Source organism: Muntiacus reevesi, chromosome 2 (genome assembly GCF_963930625.1).
Source record: "Muntiacus reevesi chromosome 2, mMunRee1.1, whole genome shotgun sequence".
Lineage (NCBI taxonomy): Eukaryota > Metazoa > Chordata > Mammalia > Artiodactyla > Cervidae > Muntiacus > Muntiacus reevesi.
In genome coordinates, this window is record NC_089250.1 from 131,807,112 (window position 1) to 131,823,075 (window position 15,964).

A 15,964-nucleotide genomic window follows, 5' to 3' on the forward strand; every position below is an offset into this window, starting at 1 on the left:
TTCATTTTAATTAAAGCTAATGGGAGCCACTCGCTCTGTGACAAGAAGTAAAAGGACAGTGTCACAAGCCCCTCACATACCAGACAGTTCACAGCTAACGGTGGGCGGCTACCCTGAGCTGCACCCTAACCAGGAACTAGACCCTGGGCAGAGTGCCTTCCCCACACACCACCTCATTTAACTGAACTGAATCTTGGCAGCCACCCCATGATCGAAGTGACTTGATCCTCAATCTGATCAAGGAGACCAAAGAGATAACGTCACTTGCTCAGGCTCATAGAGGTCATAAGTGGCACGGCCTGGGCATCAGAAGCAGCTCTTTCAGGCTCCAAATCCTCAGCTAAGTATGTCAGTGGGGACGCAGTGCTCTAGTACCAAGTGTGTCCAGAGTGCTGATTCTGAGTGTGAATGACTTGGCTGCTCTCGTCCCAGCTCCCTAGCTTACAGGACCGAGGGGGAGTGACTGGCACAAGATCACACAGCGTGATGGTAGCTGGGGGCAGCCAAGAGTTCCATCCCTGTGGGATTGTCCTCCTGACAGATAGTACCTCTCCTCACAAAAGATCTCTAAAACCCTCAGAATAAATGTCCCCAGTCAAGCTTTCCTAAGGAATGCGGTAATGTCATAAAAATCCTAAAGTAGCCTTTAGAGTTGAGCAAAAGCAAAACAGAAGGACTTTATCACTCTCCTTTCTTGCAGCTGCCACTGGTCGGAACGCACACAAGCAGCCCCTTGTCTCCGGCCGCCACGCAGCTCTTTCAAGCGACAGAAGCCCAGGAACACAGAGGCCCTGGGCCCAGGCCAGCTGGAGCCATGCTGAACAGGCTGAAAAGCAAGCGGTTCTGACATCTCTTCATCAAACGCTGTTCACTCTGGAGAAGCGATAAACACAATTTTGCACACACTGATCACGCTTCTTTCTGTATAAGAGCAAGTTCAGGAATAAGACCTGAACCAGGGAAGTCATTCCTGCACCCTGAAACAGCCTCCTGATTTTTATGACCCCAGGAGCAAAACCATCACCGCATCAAGGTCAATGTACCATGGAACCCAAGCCCTTGCCCTCATCCCAAGTGAGCCGGCTGACAGCCAACAGCCTGGTATCACACTGGTTACCAGCCAGCATGAGCCCTGCCAGGCTGGACCGGGGCGGCAATTACACGTGCTTGGTGTTTGGAAACTCTTCTGGAAAAGCAGCCCAACTGGGCCTAATGCCCTCCTCGGGAGGGTCAAACCCCAGCTTGCGAACACCTCGCAGGGGGAGTCCCAGGAGAACTTCTGTTCCAACCGGGCCTCCAGACCACTGGTCCCCTGGCAACATGGGAGCCCCAGCTTGGCCCAGGACAGGGTGCAGCCCACATCAGCCCCCACAGCAGAACCCATCAGGACATCTCTCTGAGTGCCCTGACGGTCGCCCACTGTCAGGAGCCCCCGCTGCCCAGCCAGAGCCACTGGTCACAACACACGAGTCCCTGGAGGGTGCTGTGTGGCAGCAATGCCGGATTTAAAACTGCGGTCACTCATTCCCTGAGATCTTTTTTTAAGTGAAAGAGATGCACGTGAGGGCACCTCAAATATTCAAAGAGTTAAACAACCTAATGGTGTCAGAAGAGTCACCAGTTGGTATGCTGCCCACATCTGAGGACTGGGCTGCAGGGGGTATAACCTGAAGGGGTCCCCATTGTCCTTTGGGGAGGCAGGGTGATGTGGATCCCAGAGCCGCAACCTGGACCAAGTTACACGAACTTCTACCACTCATTTCCCTCATCAGTAGACGGGCTAACAACAGATCTCTTGGTATCACCATGGAACATGATGTGAGAAAAAGGAAGTCATCTGTTGGCACAGTGATTGGCACATAATAAACCACAAATTAATGCTCGCTTCCTTCTTCAATGGTTTTAGAGAACTTTCTTTAGTATCATGTGTTCCTTTTCTTTTCCTCTTTTATTAATTGCTTACAATCTTCTTTCAAAATTAACAACCCACATATATTCATATTTTCCTTACAAATATGTGTGGAAAAGAATATCAAGATATATGTCCAAAGATGCTCACTCCAGCATTAATTGTGATCTTCAAAAAAAAGTAATACCTGCTCACTAGAATTCAATCACAGCACTTGCAATAAACGAGGCAGTTCAGTGAGTGCTAATAAAAGGAAAGTAAGGTATGGGCTTCCCTGGTGGCTCAGAAGATAAAGAATCTGCCTGCAATGCAGGAGACTGGGGTATGATCCCTGGGTTGGGAAGATTCCCTGAAGGAAGGCATGGCTACCGATTCCAGTATTCTTGCCTGGAGAACCCCCGTGGACAAAGGAGCCTTGCAGGCTACAGTCCATGGGATTGCAAAGAGTCAGACATGACTGAGTGACTTTCATAAATAAATACACTATGTATATGTTAGCTTTGGTGTCCAAATAATTTACTAGTGGGGAGAATAAAAGGAATAAGGGTAGACAGATATGGTACACAAAATAATGGCCCCATGTCCACATCCTGTGGACAGAACCTGTGACTATGTTACCTAACTCTGCAGATGTGATAAATTAAGGATTTTGACATGGGAAGAGTATCCTGGTTATCCAGGCTGCCCCAATCTAATCACATGGGTCCTTCAAATCAGAAACCCTTTCCTGGATTTGACCACAAATAAACATCAGAGAGAAGATGGAGGAAGAGGCTACAGGCCAAAGAATAGTGGCCGCCTCTCGAAAGTCTCAGACACGCTGATTTTAACCCAGAAAAGGCCAAAAGTTTCAGACACACCGATTTTAACCCAGAAAAGGCCAAAAGTCTCAGACACGCTGATTTTAACCCAGTGAGACCCATGTTGGGCTTCTGACTTAAAGAAGCATTAAGATAATAAATTTGTGTTGTTTCATAACAGTAATATTGTGGTAAAAAATATACCAGTAATAGAAACTAACAGAGGAGTAAAAGGGGTAACTTACTTATAATTTTATATCCTTCTAGTACTCCAGTATTTCTAGTATGATTTTAAATATTCTTTCTAGTATTTATATCTATCCATATTCTTGTCTGAATTTTTATATTATGACTTTAACTCTTATTTAATTGGGAAGGAAGAGAAGAAATTCTTTATCCTGCTTCAGTGTTATGATTCCCTGATCACAAAAGCTTTCATATGGCACTTGGTTCATTTTGCCTGAAAAACTGAGTGCTCTCCTTCAGGACCAAACAAAAGTCTACTTACAAGACCCAACTGAAGCGACACATCCCAGGTCAGGGTTTCCTCCTTAGGGGGTCTCTCCTGCAGCTGCACTTAAGGTGGTTGCACACAGCTCAGGTGATCACACTGGATGGTGAACTCCTTGAAAAGAGGGCTTGCGGCTTATTTGGCTATGCAAACCCAACCCTCATAATAGGCATTGCAAGTGGTTAATGATTAAGTGTTTGCTCCGCTGAAATACTGGATTGCATTAAATCCAAACCAACCTAGTAAGCCCTGGTTTTAAATTAACAAGGAGTCTTCTACTGGGAAAAGACTGCTGCAATCTCACATACATTATCCAGCTATCTGTTCCATAAAGGGAGAAGTTATATCCTTCAGCCCCACAAACCAAGCAGAGTTCAATCTTCCTTCAAAATCAAATTTTGACTTCAATTTACAGAAGATGGTGCTTATCAAGAGATACTGCTTCAGAGCTCCACTGAATTTTCAGTCTGAATCTTCTAATTCCTGCTATCAACATTTGCGAGTTATATTTAAATTATACTAGCTATAGTGATGAAATAAGCCTTCCTTCTTCCCATCTAAATCAAAACTTGGGTTTTTCCCAATACAATATTGTATCATCCATTCTAGGGGAAAAAAAAAAGTCACAGCCCAGTTGTTATAGCTGAGATTTAAAACAATCTAAAAATGTATGTAAGTCTACTCCATTAATGACTGTTCTAACGGCAAAGAAGCCAGGAAAGGAGATAGAGCAACAATTGATTAAATGTTCACGCACTAAAGACTGCATCTGCTAAAGCAAGAGTCAGAAGCTTTTGTTTTAATCTCCCAAAAGCATTGTTTAAAAATATTAGAACATCTATCTCTACAGTCATAGTTATTTCCATTGCTCAATTAGAGGCCAAAGTACTAAAGAGGCTACACTTTGGTGTTTGAACAAGACATCATTGTAATCAGTGACTTCACAAATCCTCATCCAATCATGGGCAAGTGACAGACACTGAACTCTTCATGAGTATTTAATCTAAAGAACATCATTAATTATTCACTTTTGTTGGTGGTGGTGTTTTCATCTTAAAGTCAGATTTATTGGGATATAACTTACATGCAGTTATCCATCCTTTTTAGGTAACAATTCCATAAGTTTCAACCAAAACATATAGTCATGTCATCATCACCACAGTTAAGATACGGGTAAAAGTTCCCTATACCCTTTGTAAGTCAAGTGAAGTAAAGTCGCTCAGTTGTGTCCGACTCTTTGCGACCCCATGGACCATAGCTCACCAGTCTCCTCCATCCATGGAAATTTCTAGGCAAGAGTACTGGAGTGGGTTGCCATTTCCTTCTCCAGGGGATCTTCCCAACCTGGGGCTTGAACCCGGGTCTCCCGCATTGCAGGTAGACGCTTTACTGTCTGAGCCAGTCGAGCTTCTCCCCAATTCCCAGTCCCAGGAAACCATTGGTCTTTTTTCTAACCCTATACTTTTGCCTTTTCCAGAATATCATATAATTGGAATCATGCACAGAATGTATCTTTTTGAGTGTGACTTCTTTCACATAACATAATGCATTTGAGATTCATCCAGTTAGTTGTTTGTTGTTAGTACTGAGTAATATCCATTGATGCCCAGTTTGCTTATCCACTCTCTTGTTGAAGGACATGTGAGTCTTTTCAAGTTATGGGCAATTAGGAATAAAGCTGTTGGGATCTCCCTGGTGGTCCAGTGGTTACAACTCTGATCTTTCACTGCTGAGGGTCTGGGTTCAATCCCTGGTCAGGGAATTAAGTTCCTGCAAGCAGCCAAACTAAATAAATAAAATAAATAACACTGCTGCAAATATTAGCCTACAGGTTTTTATGTGAACAGAGGATTTCTCTGGGGTAAGTATCTAGGAGTGAAATTGCTGTATGGTAAGTATATATTTAACTTTGTAAAAAAAAAACAAAAACAAAAAACCCCACATGTTTTCCAAAGTGGCTGTACCATTTTATATTCCTGCTAGCAATGCAACAGAGTTTAAGTTGTTCTGTATCTCTGCCAGGACTTGATAATATCTATTTTTATTTGCCTTTAAATAACTCTTTTTTTTTGGCCATGATACTTGGCTGTGATACACAGCTTGTGGTTAGTTCCCCAACCAGGGATTGAACCCTCGCCTTCAACAGTGAAAGCACAGAGTCTTAACCACTGAGCCACCAGGGGATTCCCAAAATACTTTGAGACTCATACAGAAGTTACAAAAATAGTGGAGAGCTCCCATGCATGCACCTCTTATCTTACCTAACCACAATAAAACTATTAAAAGCAAGAACTTGACATTGGTACAATACTGCTAACCAAAATACAGATCCTGTTAAGATTTCATTAGTTTTGACATGTTCAATTCCTGCCCCTTTCTTTCGTGTGCAGTTCTATAGTATTTTATCACATGTATAGATTCATATAAGCACTACTATAATCAGAATATATATCTGCTCCATTAAGCACATTCTATTCTGAAAAGACATTTTTGGTTCTGTAAACATCATCTGCTGGAAGGGACTTTACCAGTAAATGATGACTTTCTTCTGTCCTTTTTCCTTGACCAAATTAGAACACTGTTATTCAAAATTTAAAAGAAAAAAGAAACAGACTCACAGATATAGAGAACAAACTAGTGGTCACCAGTGGGAAGAGCAAAGAAGGGGAGGGAGCAAGATATGTAGGGGATTAAGAGGTACTAAGTCTAAGGTATAAAATAAGCTACAAGGATATACTGCACAACAAAGGGAATATAGCCACTGATTTTATAATAACTATAAATGGAGTATAACCTTTACAAATTGTGAATCACTATGTTGTACACCTGTGTACATCAACCACACTTAAATTAAAAAAAAAAAAAATGTCAATTATCTATTCTCAGGCTTCACTGTGCAAACCCCACCATTGACTTTTCTGTTCACTTTTCAGGCTGGGTGTCTGCCCTGTTCATTCTTTCCTTATTATATGCCAAGCCCAGCGGAGGCAATATGGACGTAAAGTTGAAAAGGAGACCAACAGTTCTCATCTATAAAGGGACTTAAGAGTGGAGAGATACTTACACACACACACAGTTACAAACTGGGACAAGTGCTATCCATGAATGAGAAGTAAAACATGATCTGGTTTGGACCGGGAGGTCTTTGTACTCTACGCTCATTCGGAAACTCAGTATTTATGAGGCCTTCCCACAAAAACACAGCATCTAAGTATCAGGGCCATTAAACAGTGAGTATGTGACCAACAAATTCTTAAAGCGGAAGAATATAAGGAAGTCCTCCAGCACTGAGGAACTGTACCAAGGACTGTTCACCTTCTTAGGTCAAAGCCCACCCATGCTGTTACTTTAGGGATAGCTGCAGCCTCCCAAATTCCTTTCAACCCTCTGCCACAGGGAGCCAAATCCACCATTAGAGATCCTTTTGTTATAGAGGCGTCCCCCTGCTCCAGACTAGTCACAGTGGAATCCATCGGGAAGGGGGTGAGTCACAGGAACGCCCCATCCGCTTCTGGCTGCTGGCTGCTATGACCCTCTTCTTCTGTCCCGGGGGCCATACTCACACACCTTCCAGGACCAAGTTGCTCCCTCTCCCCTTGTGTCCTCACTATAGCTAGTCCATGTTTTTACTAGAAGTCATCTCTGACTATTCGCTCCCACATTTCTCTCCCCTTCTCCACCAACAGCACAAAGGGTCTGATTTGTCTCTGTATCTCCAGGCATCTGCACACAGCTGCTGTGTACACAGGAGGTGGTCAGTAAACATTTTCTGAATATTCAAGGCACGTCTATCAGATTGTAATGTGTGAGGTGTGGCTTTGAGGGAATGAATGAGTCTGAACGTGAAAGACACCACTGCAGGCATCGGACAGTTGACCCATTTCAAGAATCGTACAACAGGGTAGCTAAATGTAACAGTAGGATGCTTGGACACCTGAGAGAGGGGAGGGCAGGACACGGGAGATGTGTGAGGGAGGAAGAAATAAGACACGCCTGTACCCGATGAAGCTCAGGACCAGCCCAGCAGTGACACCTGCCAGGAAAATGGCAGCTAGGCTGTGGTGGAGAGGAGGAAGGCAGAGCGCAGGCTCTGTGCCCACGGCTTCATTTCTCTCTTTTTTTAAAAAACATTCTGTTTGTTTGGCTGCATCGGGTCTTATCTGCGGCACATGGGACCTTTACTGCAGCACACGGGCTCTCTAGTTGTGGTGTAGGGGCCTAATTGCCCCATGGTATGTGGGATCTTAGTTCCCCGACCAGGGATCGAACCCGTGTCCCCTGCATCAGAAGGCAGATTCTTAACCACTGGACCACCAGAGAAGTCCCTCCAGGGCTTCGTTTCTGAGGGCCTTTGCCCTGGGCTGGGCTAGGGGAGGCCAGGAATTCAAAAAGGAGCAAGCGCGTGCAACAGCTGCTGTGGGAGTCAGCCCGGAAATCAGTCAGAAATGAGAGTGAAAGAAAAAAAATCCCCCAAAGCAGCTAGTTTGTAGTACATGTTTCTGCCTCTTTCTAATCTTTTTCTTAAAGTCACACATGGCTTCCAAAACACCCTGGGGCCCTCTGTGAAAGAGGCAACAAAGTGTGTTTGGAGGCCTGGGAGGGCTGGCCTCCTGGGCCCAGGCTTGCTAAAGAGCTGATGAAAAAATACAATAAAGCACAGCTCTTGGCTAGTGGAGCCTCTTGCACAGAGAAATCGTTTACATTTAGTGATTAGTAAATGCAGGAACTGCCAAATCAAAACACTCATTGTTTTGCAATCTTAAAATAACTGTTTTGTTCTTATTTTAAAGTATCAGAAAAATATTCCAGTCCATGTTTTCAAAATCACTAGCTGCTGCAATGAATGACCATGTGACTTTTAACTAAGACTTTCGCTGAATCAGCACCCTAACCTCTGCCACACCATGGATGTGACTGTAAACCCCCTGAAGAGGGGGGTGCGCTATGGGCAACCTCACTTCTGCCTCCTGAAACACCTAGCAAGTCTCAGGGATGACCTGCTTGGAGAACCACCGGTGATGCTCTGAAATGTACTCAAAAACTAACATAGGGACAACCCTTCCTATCAGTTTCACTTACAGTTTTTCTGTTCTGCTCATATATGTGTAATAAGTGCTGCCATTATGATGCTGGTTACTAAAAACTTTGAGCACCCCAGATCCAGGGAGCCTAGTACCAGGAGGTTTGTGGTACCTCAAGTTGGAGTCACGAAAAAATTGCTTCCACTCTCTCTGCTTTAACTAAGGTTTCAATCCAATTCCTGCTAACACAGGATACCACAGGGCAGAGCAGAAACTGACAATCACTAGATGGTTTTCAGGAGCTACTGGGGAAAGGAGCAAAGCGAGGAAAACTGCCCTGACCAGCTCCAGTTCACAACTGTCAGCAGACACTGCAAGGACCCTCTGGCCCCCAGAGCACTGTCAGTTGAAAAAGATGCACAGCCTAAAAGTGGAGAGTTATGTTTGTTTGCAGACCTTACTAAGGACGATAGCCAGGGACTGCTGTCTTGCAGATAGCTTTGAAAAACTCTTTCCAAGAGATAAGGGAGGAGCCAGGAGATATAGGAGTTTTTCCTACAGGGAAAAGAAAAATCTGGTTAAACATCAAAAGATTGCTGTTAATCACAAAATCCAGATATCTCAGGCTAATTTATGTATGTGGAAGACGCAAGAGTCTGGGTTTCTTGAAGCTGTTCCTTTGATAAGCATCTTAGCTATACAGGGCCAGTCTCGGGTTTTTCTCCATCCTGAATTCCCCTCATGGTTCACCATCCAGGTGGCTGAAGTGGCTGACAGTTTGAAGGCTAGCAGCCTGTTTTTCTCCCTCCTGAGCTCCCCTCAGGCTACAAGGTCTGGGTGGCTGCTACAGTGGTTGATGGCTTTATGGCCACAACAGGCCTGACTAAATCCTTTACTAAAACAACAGGCAGTATTTTTTTTTTTTTTTTTTTTGGCCCACAGTACCCACCAGCCAGTACACATTTTCCCCAAGGAAACATCAGGTACACATTTTCCCCAAGTGCTTGAGCCTCTAAATTCTGCTTCCCCTCCCCTACACCCATTCCAAAATCAAAACTTGTTTCCAATCAGTTCAGTCAGGAAATAGACAGTCAACCCTGTGAAACATACAAAGGATTCTCCCACTCCAGAGGTTGAACTAACCATATTCAGGATGTTAAAATATCTTCCAAGTCCTTATTCACCCAAAAGCTATTATAATAATCAATTTAAAGATGATAATAGCACTAAAAAAATGCATTAAACACATATTATCAATTAATGAGATTTATATATTAAGCACTATATTAAGCTCAAAATCATACCACTTAACCCCAAACTGTTTTTATTATATTTACATACATCTTTTTTTTTAAACTATAAGCTATTTTGCACAAATATTCCTAACTGCTCTTTCACATCAGAAACTGGAACTGGGTTATTCTTCAGCAAAAGAATACTGACAGGGAGAATCAGGAACTATCTACAAAATGACCAAGAGGGAATGTTATTCCCCTTGTAGTTTCAAACCCATAAAGGACAACTATGAATCAAAGCTAGGCTGAAGTTCAATTTCAACTATAATCCTACCCAAGGAAAGGAAGTGCATTGTTAAATTCAAAAGGCCCAAACAAGGGATCAAAAGCTGTCTGTGAGCACCAAACAAAAGATATTTTATATTATCAATCTACAAATGCTAAAAATGCAATTCCTTGCAGTTATGACTCCACCTACATGCCATTGTGTTCCATCGTAGGTATTTCTAAAGGATGTAGTCTAAGCAGAATGCCCATTTTTCCTAGCTAATAAGAGGACAAGGAGAAGGGAAACCAACATTCTGGCAATTGTCTACCTACCATGGGTATCAAACTTTGATATATAATAATCAATGTCCTTTAATGTCCCTTTCTAAACCCTCACTTTTAAAAGCTAGCATCTAGAATAAGAACTGTAATTCTCAGACTCTTGGCAGCTAGGTATAGTTGTGTGGCGATGTTTTACCCCAGCTGTTCTCAAAGTAGGGTACTTCCAAAGAGGCCTATGTTATAGGTAATCCGTGAGGCCAAAGTTATTTTTATAATAATATTAAGATGGTATTTGCCTTTTCAATGCTCTTTCTCTGTGTGTATATTCAGGGGAGTTTTTCAGAGGCTACATGACATGTGATATCACACATTGAATGCAGAAGCTGATTTGAGAATCCAGGTACTTTCTATTAAGCCAGACATTAAAAAAGATTTATAAAAATGTATAGCAGTGGTAGTTGTCTCACTAACAGTTGAAAAATAGCTATTCCTCCCCAAAAAAGTAATTGATGCTAACCTATAAGAGTTTATTATTTCTAAATAAATATTTTTTTTAAATTTCTCACTTTTAATTTTTAACAGAAAATATTTGCATTAGATTCCCATTGCTGCTATAACAAATAGCTATAAATGGGTCGCTTAAAATGACACAAATTATAGTTCTGGATGTCAGAAGTCTACAAACAGGCCTTCCAGGGCTAAAACAGAGGTGTTGGCAGGGCTGAGCTCCTCCTGAACCCAGAGGAGAACGTGTCCCTTGCCTCTTCCAGTTTCTAGAGGCTACCTGGACTCCTTGGCTCATGGTTCCCCCTTTTGGTAACGGCATCACTTCAACCTCTGCTCCTGTAATTGCTTCTCTGACTCTGACACTCCTGTCTTCCTCTTATAAGGACTCTTTTGACTACACTGAGCCCTCCTGATTAATCCAGGACAATCTCCGCACTGCGAGATCCTTAATGTAATCACACTGGCAGTCCCTTTTGCCAGGTAAAGTAACATATGCATCAGTTCTGGGGATTAGTAAGTAGACATCTGTGGGGGCTTATTTCTCTGCCTGTCGCAAAATGCTAGCTATAACTCATATAAACAAAGTCTTTTGGGGCCCTCAATCATTTTTAAAGAGTATAAAGGGGCCTCAAACCAAAACATTTGAGAATCATTGCTCCAGCATATGAATAGATGAGGTGGGAAGATGAAAACACAGAAAAGCTAAGTGATTAACCAAAGTCATACAGACTTCAAGCAGACATTCAACTTGAAGCCAGGTCATCTGGCTACTAATGAACCTAACGTGCTGCTGCTGCTAAATCGCTTCAGTCGTGTCCAACTCTGTGCGACCCCACAGACGGCAGCTCATCAGGCTCCCCCATCCCTGGGATTCTCCAGGCAAGCACACTGGAGTGGGTTACCATTTCCTTCTCCAATGCATGAAAGTGAAAAGTGAAACCTAACGTGGCTCCCTCTAAATCATGCTTCCCACCCCGAACACCTGGCCTGAGACAAAGGCAAACAGAAATTATTTTGTGGGCATGTTTGCAGGCACCAGACAAAGGGCGCAATAACAAGTATTCAGATGCGAATTTGGTGAGGAGCAAGGAGGGCAGGATGGAGAAGAAGGCGTTTAAAACAATTCTATGTTTCAGAACCTTCTTTAGAAATATACAAATTTATGATGTCATGTGAGAAAGGAGGAAAATGTTACAAATGGCTAAGTTTTCCAGGGTTGAGTCAGAGAGCAGTGAGGAACCTTTCTTGGTCTAGAGAGCACGATCAGGACAGAAGTCTAGGAGATGCACGGTGAGCGTGAAGCAAAGCATAGCTCTGGGTCACACAACGGGGCCTGGCGAGCAAACTCAGGTCTATGCTCACTCATCCTGACAATGCCTGTCAAGCCCTAGTTTTGATGCCCTGACTAAAAATGACACTTGAAAGACCACATTCTGGAGCTCTCTCTCTGCACCATTTTGATACAACTGGAGTCACAATTTTGCAGCAGGAAAGAAACTGCATTCAGATGAACTGTATTAAAATCATGCTAATGATTCAAATCACACTCTTCCAAGGCATACATTTATAGTTAAAAGAGGAGAACTGGATGGCTCAAAGGGCCAGTTGCTGATCTATCAAATGAACTGCAGGTCCCGGCCAACAGAACTGGGGGAAGTGGTAATCAGACCCTCTTCAGACCCAAGCGGTTTGCACTTGTGAATGATGGCTCCCCGGCCCAAAGCCTGGACAGGATCTCCTCAGGGACCCACTGGCCATTCCTGGTAAACTTCTCCATTTCTTCTCCATCTCTTTCCTAGCGCTCCAGGCAAAGTTTCTGGAGTGTTCAGCCAACCAAACCAAGATGGCAGTAGAACATGAACTGACAGCCAACAATAACCACGCAAATAAGAACACAGACTAAGTAACCACTCACTAGAATTTGCTATCCAAGGGAGGAAAAGACAGAATTACCTGATATTTATATCTTCCAAGTGAAGGTATGGGTCCAATAAGAGGTAGCCCCTCGGAGAATCTCTCATCACAGAGTTCAGCATTCTCCGGGGATGTTTTCTGTGCCTACCTTCTCTATGATAACACTAACATTAAAAAATCCAATTTATAGCCTGCAAAGCACAAAGATTCTGCAGAGTAGGAACCTGCCTAACATGTCACTGTCAATACAAAATCCTAATCCACACATTTCCATCAAATCTGTGTGGTCTCTGAAAAGGTATGATTGCCTACAGATGATGTTTCTGTTGCAGAATGAATTAAAAAACTATTAAGTCAGCACTCTCAGTTGACATCTATTTTGAAATAATATTTTTTTCCCATGTGCTGAAGGACAAGGCAATTTAACATTTTAGAGAACAAAATCTTCAAGCTACTTTCTATGTCCATTAAGAGGATGCAGAATATAAGTCTGCAGAAGTCTACAGAGATGATGCCTCTAAATCACAGCAGTAAATATCTATTTCCTGTACTCCACACATGGAAGAAGGGCCTCTTCAGTCAGAGATCCACATATCTAGGATTCTGGGTAAAAAGAAAAGTGATACTTTAGCAGAAAATAGACTATGACTCTGTTCTTAGGAGTTATTCTAAAAGTAGCGATTCCACCTTCCAAGGAAGTAAATATTAAATGGAAGAACTAGAAAAAGAACCCAAGTAAATGTGTAAGGATATAATATATGAGAACACAAATCAACAAAAATTTCAATCAAAAAGAATGAAGATGAGCAATGAAACCTCAACATAATTGAAAGAGAGACTGTTAGATTATTTTCAAAAAACAAAATCAAAAAACAAACCAACAAAACTTCAAGAATGAAAAATTTCTCTACATTAAAGTCATAAACTCTGCTCTCCAAAGGACACTTAAAAAAAAAATGCTCAATTTCGCCATTCATTAGAAAATGTAAATTGAGATCACAATGATATACCATTTTATACTCATTAGAATGGCAACAAAACACCAAAAGTTAGAAGAAAGTGGAGCAACAGATAAACTATGATAGATTTTTGGAGTAGAATTTTATTTAACAATAAAAATTCATTTACTACTATTACATGCAACAAGTGAATCTTAAAAACACAACTGAGTGAAAAAAATGAAAGCTGCAGAATATCACATTCAATATACTATTCTTATCAAGATTATAAACAAGTAAAACCAGGCAATTTTTGTTTGGATATATATATATATATATATATATATGGACATAGTAACATTATGCGCCAGAATGGAAGTTAACTACCACTACAAAGAACACTGTTCAGTTCAAATGACTTTTACTTTTGGTAGACAGACTTTCTCTGAAAAGAAGTGAAGAAGTTTTCACATTTAGTTCTAGGGTAAATTCTTAATCGCATGTCTGAGAAGCACTGGCCTAGACTCCTCAACTCCAGAGAAGGAGCAGACCTGGTAAATGTAATCTTCCTGGATAAGGAGTTATGACCCAAGGCAATTCTGATTAGAGGAAATGACTCCCCCCGGCCTCCCTGAAGCTTTCTGATCTGGCAAGGCCCTTTTCCGTCACTTCCAATGACTCAGAGAGACACTGTTTCTGGTGCCCTTTGTTTTATGTGTTTCTCCCACCCTGGCCCATGTTGCCTTCTGCCTCCAACGAGGAAAGTGGCCTCTTCAAACCTTTCTCCTTCCTCCCGCAAACTACCCTGGCCTTTCCTTGGCTGATTTTCATCTGGGGCTGAAGACCTGAAAGATCCTTCCATCCATCAGAGCCTCACAGACCATGGCAGAACTAAGCAGGAGAGATTCTGAGGAACTTCAGATCCATGAGATGTTTGAGAACAGATAAAACACTCAGTTTGACTTACGTGTCCTTTTATACGCTCTCTGCCATCTCCTAAGTCACTGTTCCTGAAATTCAGAAATTACACCACTTCTTTGGTCACTGCAGCTTTGCCTAGAATAATAAAGGCAGGGAATTAGAAATGAGGCAACCAGAAGGAACAAAAAGGTCCAAGGGTGGGGGTGGGGGGAACACACTCTTGTACAATCATTCTTCACATTTAAAAGGAAGAAAGGCCACCTGAATTAAGGGAAGTCTTTACGTTGGTCCAAGGCAATTTGCATATTTAACTAAGCTATTAATAGTAATTTTATGTTTGTAGAAGAAATCATTATTATTTACAAAAAGTTTTCATATGTGTTTTCGCATTGAAGTTGTAAGATACTGAGGCTAGGCAAATATTATTGTAAAATGCAGTGGCCGAATTTCCCAAGGTTAAGGAACTTTCCAGTGACCCTTCAGCCAGCAAGCATCAGAGTAGGAATGAACACTCTATGACTCCTTAAAAACAGGCACAATAAAGGACAGAAATGGTATGGACGTAACAGAAGCAGAAGATATTAAGAAGAGGTGGCAAGAATACACAGAAGAACTATACAAAAAAGATCTTCATGACCCAGAAAATCACAATGGTGTGATCACTCACCTAAAGCCAGGCATTATGGAATGCGAAGTCAAGTGGGCCTTAGGAAGCATAACTAAGAACAAAGCTAGTGGAGGTGATAGAATTCCAGTTGAGCTAATTCAAATCTTCAAAGATGATGCTGTCAAAGTGCTGCACTCAATATGCCAGCAAATTTGGAAAACAGCAGTGGCCACAGGACAGGAAAAGGTCAGTTTTCATTCCAATCCCAAAGAAAGGCAATGCCAAAGAACACTCAAAATACCACACAATTGCATGCATCTCACACACTAGCAGAGTAAAGCTCTAAATTCTCCAAGCCAGGCTTCAACAGTACCTGAACTGTGAACTTCCAGATGTTCAAGCTGGAATTAGAAAAGGCAGAGGAACCAGAGATCAAAATGCCAACACTTGCTGGATCATCAAAAAAGCAAGAGAGTTCCAGAAAAATATCTACTTCTGCTTTATTGTCTACACCAAAGCCTTTAACTGTGTGGATCACAACAAACTGTGGAAAATTCTTCAAGAGATGAGAATACCAGTCCACTTGATGTGTTTCCTGAGAAATCTGTATGCAGGTCAGGAATCAACAGTTAGAACTGGACATGGAACAACCGACTGGTTCCAAATCAGGAAAGGAGTATGTCAAGGCTGTATATTGTCACCCTGCTTATTTAACTTATATGCAGAGTACATCATGAGAAATGCGGGATTGGATGAAACACAAGCTGGAACCAAGATTGCCTGGAGAAATATCAATAACCTCAGATATGCAGATGACACCACCTGTATGGCAGAAGGCAAAGAAGGACTAAAGAGCCTCTTGATGAAAGTGAAAGAGGAGAGTGAAAAAGTTGCTTAAAACTCAACATTCAGAAAATAGATCATGGCATCTGGTCCCATCACTTCATGGTAGATAGATGGGGAAACAATGGAAACAGTGAGAGACTTTATTTTGGGGGGCTCCAAAATCACTGCAGATGGTGATTGCAGCCATGAAATTAAAAGACGCTTGC

The 15,964-nt window shown here is 42.2% G+C and overlaps 1 protein-coding gene across 4 annotated transcripts in view; it reads right to left on the reverse strand.

The window, feature by feature from the left end:
* SGMS1 (sphingomyelin synthase 1) overlaps positions 1-15,964 on the reverse strand; it is a 313,874-nt gene that overhangs the window by 201,753 nt on the left and 96,157 nt on the right. For 3 of the 4 annotated variants that reach the window (XM_065922844.1, XM_065922841.1, XM_065922842.1), the window contains exon 3: positions 14,352-14,440. The gene's annotated coding sequence lies outside the window, so the exon portion shown is untranslated. Of the gene's footprint in view, positions 1-3,217; positions 3,351-14,351; positions 14,441-15,964 lie in introns of those variants that run through there. The other variant, XM_065922843.1, reaches the window with a different exon arrangement.